At 37.9% G+C, this 6,009-nt stretch overlaps 1 long non-coding RNA gene across 1 annotated transcript; it reads left to right on the forward strand.

Moving 5' to 3' along the window:
- Positions 1 to 282: 282 nt before the first annotated feature.
- LOC142056902 (uncharacterized) lies at positions 283 to 3,256 on the forward strand. The gene is made up of 3 exons (XR_012660461.1): positions 283 to 460; positions 2,453 to 2,589; positions 2,746 to 3,256. It is a non-coding gene; the product is annotated as an uncharacterized LOC142056902 (long non-coding RNA).
- The last annotated feature ends 2,753 nt before the right edge of the window (positions 3,257 to 6,009 follow it).

Raw genomic sequence — 6,009 nt, forward strand, 5'->3', positions numbered from 1 at the left:
TCAGGAAATGTAGAAAATTAATGATAAGATTTTAAGGGCATTGTGCGTTTCTGCATTGTCCTTTAACATGCCACACTGTCTGCGCTGGACATCCTGCAGCGACACATTTCATAGAATTTCATTTATTGCATAAATAACAGATATTAAATATCAAAGCTGATAATGAAAAGGTATAGAAAATACAGCACTATGACCCTAACTTTGATATTTTTCATCATTTGTTTTGTTGCTATTCCTTTTATAGGAATTGGATACTGTTGTACTGATGGACACTATTTTAGGTTTCAGGCAACGCTCAGCGACTACTGTTAAAAATAATTGGCATTAAGAATTAGAAATACAAACAGCATGTCTGTTTTCCTTGTATTGAGAGTAGCTGTATGCTATTATTGTTCCACCTCTGATGTTCCAGAGGAGCAGAAAAGAGGAGCAGAAGAGGAGCAGAGTCCATCCCTATGATGTCAGTCACGGAGCTGTTAGAGGAGAAATATACACCTAAATCAAGATTGCCATTTTCAAAAGATATCCATAGCTAATTTTTTCGTTAATTGTCTCATAAGACTGACTCCAACTTGCTGTGGATTTTTTTTTTTTGGTCTATGTCCTGGTCAAGTCTGTCTAGATAGGTGGAAGTTAATTTTGTGGATAAAACTGGAACTTTACTCCTCCTTTTCCACCTCATTAACAGGTTTTCCTAAATCTTAGGAACTTTAACTAGCACCGTTCATCAGTCACAGCTCTTCCTCTCTGGTATCTTTTGCCTCTCCCCACTTTACTATTAACCTGTAACTTATTTCTAGCAAAAATCTCCCATTTTTATCTTCCTGTTACCAGGCTATGACAGGAAATCCATCAGTGAGCAATCTGTTGGATGACAACAGGAGGAGCAAAATCCCTATAATTGTCTTGTGTCAGTTTAGCCATTTAATGGGCTAGAAGGTTTTTGTCCCTTGGCTGACAGGGTTGTTAGGGGCCCAAGGCTGATGACGGGCACCCCCAGAGCCTTCTGCATGAAGAGAGGGCTGTAGCTCTGACAAGCTGGCCAGACCCAGTATTTGGGTACTGGGACTTCTGGTTTTGTTTTTGCTACTAAGCACTTTAACCGTGATCTGCCTGGTAACAGAGTGACCTTTGGCCAGCAACACAGAAAAACTGCTAAATAAACACGTACTGTAGAATATTTGAGAAGCTGTATTAACTTCGACAGGATTAGCACGGCTAAATGTTAAGTACTGGCTCTGGGGTGTTGAGGGAGGATTTCACTATGCCTGGTTCCTGAAAGGGAAAATATAACATACATACAGATAGGTAGAAACAGATATGCGCTAATGAAGATACGGTGTAGTCAATACATCTTTTGCCCTGCTCTGAAGAGAAGAGAATGTTTTGAGACTGCCTACTAAAGTCAGCAGTGATTTCAAGCCGGCTCCATGCTATTCATCGTCAACCTTGTGGGCATTTTTGTATCTTTCACAGTGCCGTTGGTAGTAAAACTTCAGAAATGAGCTCACCCTGGTCATGGTTATGATGATGCAGGGACATCAGTAAGAATTTTTACCTATTGGGTCCTTCGGTAGAGTGAATATACAAAAAGCCAAGCTTAACTTTTCTGTCAAGAGACAAATTTACACTGAACTAGCATCAGTTACAAGAAGAACATGATGGGCTCATGCAGGAATATATTTGTACCTGTGATCCTTTCTGTACCTGTGATCCCTTCTCTGTGCAACTCTAACCAAATGGCACATCACTTCTCTTTTCTGACCTGCCTTGTCCTTCGCTTCCCACTCATAAGTCATTAAAGTCTCCAGCACTACTGTCCTGAGGCTTTTGCACCCCTGGGATCCACTTTTAGAATTTTGTATGCCTTCTGTGTTACTGACAAGTTTTACATCACTGAGGTGATACTTCTTCATTGTACTTTAGTAACCCACAACTTTGTGGAGAAAAAAAAGCCTGAAAAATAAACCCTGCTTTTTTCTTTGTGTATTTCTTCTTCAACAACATTATAAAGTAGACTTTTGTCCTTAATCTGTATCAGGAAAACTCCTCTGATATTTAGCAATAGTGTTCCTACCAATTTATGTGACATTTCTCAGAAAAAAGGACTACTAATTAGTAAAAGAATTTTTCTGACTTTAAATCATTAAGCACTTGAAATCTCATTCAAATGTATTCAGCAAATGCCCTAGTTTATTATACTTGAGGAAATGAAAGAGCATAAGAAAAAAGAATTAATGAAGTAAAGAACAAGAAGCAAGGTCGAGGTCAGAGTCTCGATGCTAAAGGTGGAAGCTTGTATTTAAAATACATGAAAAATTGACCAAGTACAATTTTGAAGTCACAAAAACCTCCAAGTCTGAAGGTTCATATGGCCTGGTTTGCAATGTGGCCAGTAACGGTGCAGATGTTTGCATAGAATCACAACTGAATAATTCTTCCTCCCTTTCAGTGACCACCAACTTTGCAGGCTGGGTTTATGGTGTTAGTGCAGAAGTCTGAGAAACAGGCAAAGACAGGATAGGAACCTTTGCAGACTTGCCTGAGGCTTACTGATGAAACGTAGCAAAGGAAGCATTTCCTGAAGAGGTAGGTATTAGCGTTCTACTCATTGATGTTGTTTAACCCTGACACTTCTCGATGGCTTCAGTTGCTTCATATGGCTTATTAACAAGATTGCATGTCACACCATTATGCTAAACAGCGATGCCATGTCATTAATTCATTGGCTTCTACCTTTCTTAGGAGCTGGCCATGATGCTACCATACAAGATTCCTGTCAAGGCAGCCAGAGGTGATCAGCGTGCCAGCAAATCCCTCCTGTGATAGTTGGGCTCCCCCAGCAAGGTCTTTTGACTGATTTCTCTGTCTGTCGCCATCAAGGGCAGATACTGCTGCGAGAACAGATTGATTAAGTGATGGAAATTTTCTGGAAGCTGCTTGTTTGACACTATATCAAAGATTAGCAAGGACACATGTTTGCTTCGCAGTCCTAATGCCCGTATCTGAACTTGGACTTGCTCCCATACTGTGTTAATGTGAAGCAAATTTGGATTAAAGTAAAGGCTTGGCCCTATGCTCAAAACATAATACATAGGTGCTGCAGTGAAAAACTCATTTAACATATTGACAAGAATATTGTGGATTATGCTTACGTAAATTAATGCTCTATACTAATAAAACTTATTCTGTTCATGTTGCGTAATATACTTTCAGTTTTATTTTGTAATGTGAATTTAATGTAGATTTTTAGGTTTTAGGCTATATTAAATATTTTATATTGGATGCACTAGTTATTTGTGGATTTAAAGTTTTTTTTTTTCTTAGATGACTTTTCAAGCCCTTTTGGCATCACTCCTTGGCTTGTAGGAATTTTGAAGCTGGTTTCCATGGATTTTGTATGGTGGGATTTTAAATTCATTTTCCACAAATGCTTATATCATTAAGATTAGATAAATGAACTATATGTGAAAACAAAACAACAACAAAAAAAAGCAGTGGTCAGTTGTTATTATTTTATGCAATTTTAATTTTCTGCGAACTGGCCTCCATGAGAATAAGACGTTAAGCCTCACCTATATATGTGGGATAAAAATCTGTGACCTTTCAGTGGATTCTGCATGAGGGCACCTGAAAATTCCAGGTAGCTTTATTTAAACAACACAAGCTGCAGAAATGTGTTGAGTTAATTATAACCTTGAATCAGGGCCAATTCTAAATATATCTGAGCAAAGCACGTAGCTTAGGGTAACAGGCTAGGGAGGGGAAATGGCTAGATCTCTGCTGAGGTCTGGAAAGGTAGGTTTGCTGCCACGGAAAGAAGCAGCAAAGTGTATTAACTGCTTTGGAGGGCAGGTATAGAGGTTGAAAGTGTCTTCCTTAGAAGCAGTTTTTGCTACTCGCAGCTTCCCATATCCCACTGGGAAATTATTCAGTAATTCAATAAATTCTTGAACAATGGCTTTCCATTGCAGCTCTGCTTCCTTACCTTCCTCTTCAGCTCCATCCATAGTTGGAATACATCATTGATCTTGGCTCCTTATGCTGAAGACAACAAAAACTAATTTAGCTGACACTTCAGAAAAGCCTTTAATTAGATGATGCTGAAAAACACAAACAGTTAAGAAATCTCAGTGTTATTTGTGTTAGCACAAAACTGTGAAGGCTGTTTATTGGCCGGTGAGATGTTACTGATACAGCTAGTTCTGTCATACTCAAAGACTCCTTGACATCAAAGAAATTTCAATTCCTTCTGCCTTGTCTCCATACCTGTAGAGACATTGACGCCACGCTGCACTCATTTGTACTGACTACACTCACAGCTTGTGTTGTCAGGAGAAGGTTGGATGGCTGGCATGTCAGGAAGAAGGACGGGATAAAAACTGTGAGATTACCACATTAGCTAAATGTTTCTGCTAAAGTGATTTGCTGTGAAACAGTTTACACCCTTAGCAATTAGGTTTTTATCTGTGTTTCTGTTGCTACTGCCATAGGATGCATGCATCAGCTGAGGAACCTCAGCTCTAGATGATACAGTTCTGCTTTAGGTGATACACAGAAGAGGAATTTGCATTTGATCAGAGCATGTGATGCATAATTTAATGCTGAAAGCACTCACTAGCCATCATTAGATGGATGAAAAAAGAAAAAGGAAGAATTAAATTGGGGGTTTTTGTTTTCTTCCTGATTTTGAAGTACTACTCCTGCTCTCCTTTTATTTGTCAACAGTTATCTGCTGATACATTTTTTTAAAAATAGTGTCTCAGGATCCAAGGTATTTTGGTTAATTGGTATGAGGACGAGATGGGGTACAGATGATCACACAGTTGCTTTCACTTCCTCATGCTTCTTTCTGAACCATCCAGTCTGGACACTTACAGAAACAGGAAATCTGGATTTGATTTACCATAGAGATAACATCCAAATAAGCTGTATTTTTAGGTATGCTTGTATATTCTAATTATTTCAGTATTCCATCCACAGTTCACTCAATTCTATTAAACATTTTATACTGTACATATAATCTTGCTTCCCAGAGAATATGTACGCTGCCTCACTCCAAAACCAAGAGCCTGCTCTATTTATAAAATAATCATTATTTTTCCTTTCAAAAGACACAAGTTTCCACAACAGATTAATGTCCAGTAAGGGAATTAGCTGCACAGTATTCCTCTCCTCTTTCCGAGGAAATAGCTGCATTGTTTCATTGATGGTTCATCTAGCCTTCAGTTTTTACTCATATCCCATAACTTAGTAAAAACTGTTTCACCAAAGAAATAAAAGCAAAATAAAAAAAAAAACAAATGAAAAATAAAATTCTCCCAGTGCCAACTTCATTGCTGATCCTTTAGATGAGTTTGATCTAACTGCATTCTACTGAGAATAAAACAAAACTCCAAGTGATGAGGTCAGTAATCTAATTTTGCCCGAAGCAATCAGATAAACACAATGCCAAAAGCAAGGTGAATATTCTCCAAAGATAATAGGTAGAAGATAGAAGTCACTCATTCAGGGCTGGAACCAGATCAACCAGGGACTTATTCAACCAGCTTTCAAAGCCTTTGCAGGCTCTCTCCAGCTCTTGAAATATCAAAGATTATACTAAATACCAATACTTTTTTTTTCGTATCATTAATTTTTCTATCCACTCTGGCATAGTCATTGTAATTAAATTTTCTGTGAAAAATCACAACTGCATCTGCAAAGACAATGATGTTGGTTGCTTAAACATCAGGAATCAGAATGAAACATCTGCAGGCAACAAATTCTATTTTGGCAATAAACTTCAAAGGGCTATGAATGAAAGATCTACCTATTTATATGTCTGTGAGTGTGTCAAATACATGTGCATTTAAATCTACGAGAAGAGTTACCATAAAGCTGTTTTCTACTTTTAGCAACACTCTTCGTGTGTTTCTTTTTCCTATAACTTTATCCAAATTAAGCAGACCCAATGATGAGATAGTGAGCATATTTCATAAACTTAAGAGGATGTTAGATAAAGAAAAT

The sequence above is a fragment of the Phalacrocorax aristotelis genome, chromosome 4 (genome assembly GCF_949628215.1).
Source record: "Phalacrocorax aristotelis chromosome 4, bGulAri2.1, whole genome shotgun sequence".
NCBI classification, from domain to species: Eukaryota; Metazoa; Chordata; class Aves; order Suliformes; family Phalacrocoracidae; genus Phalacrocorax; species Phalacrocorax aristotelis.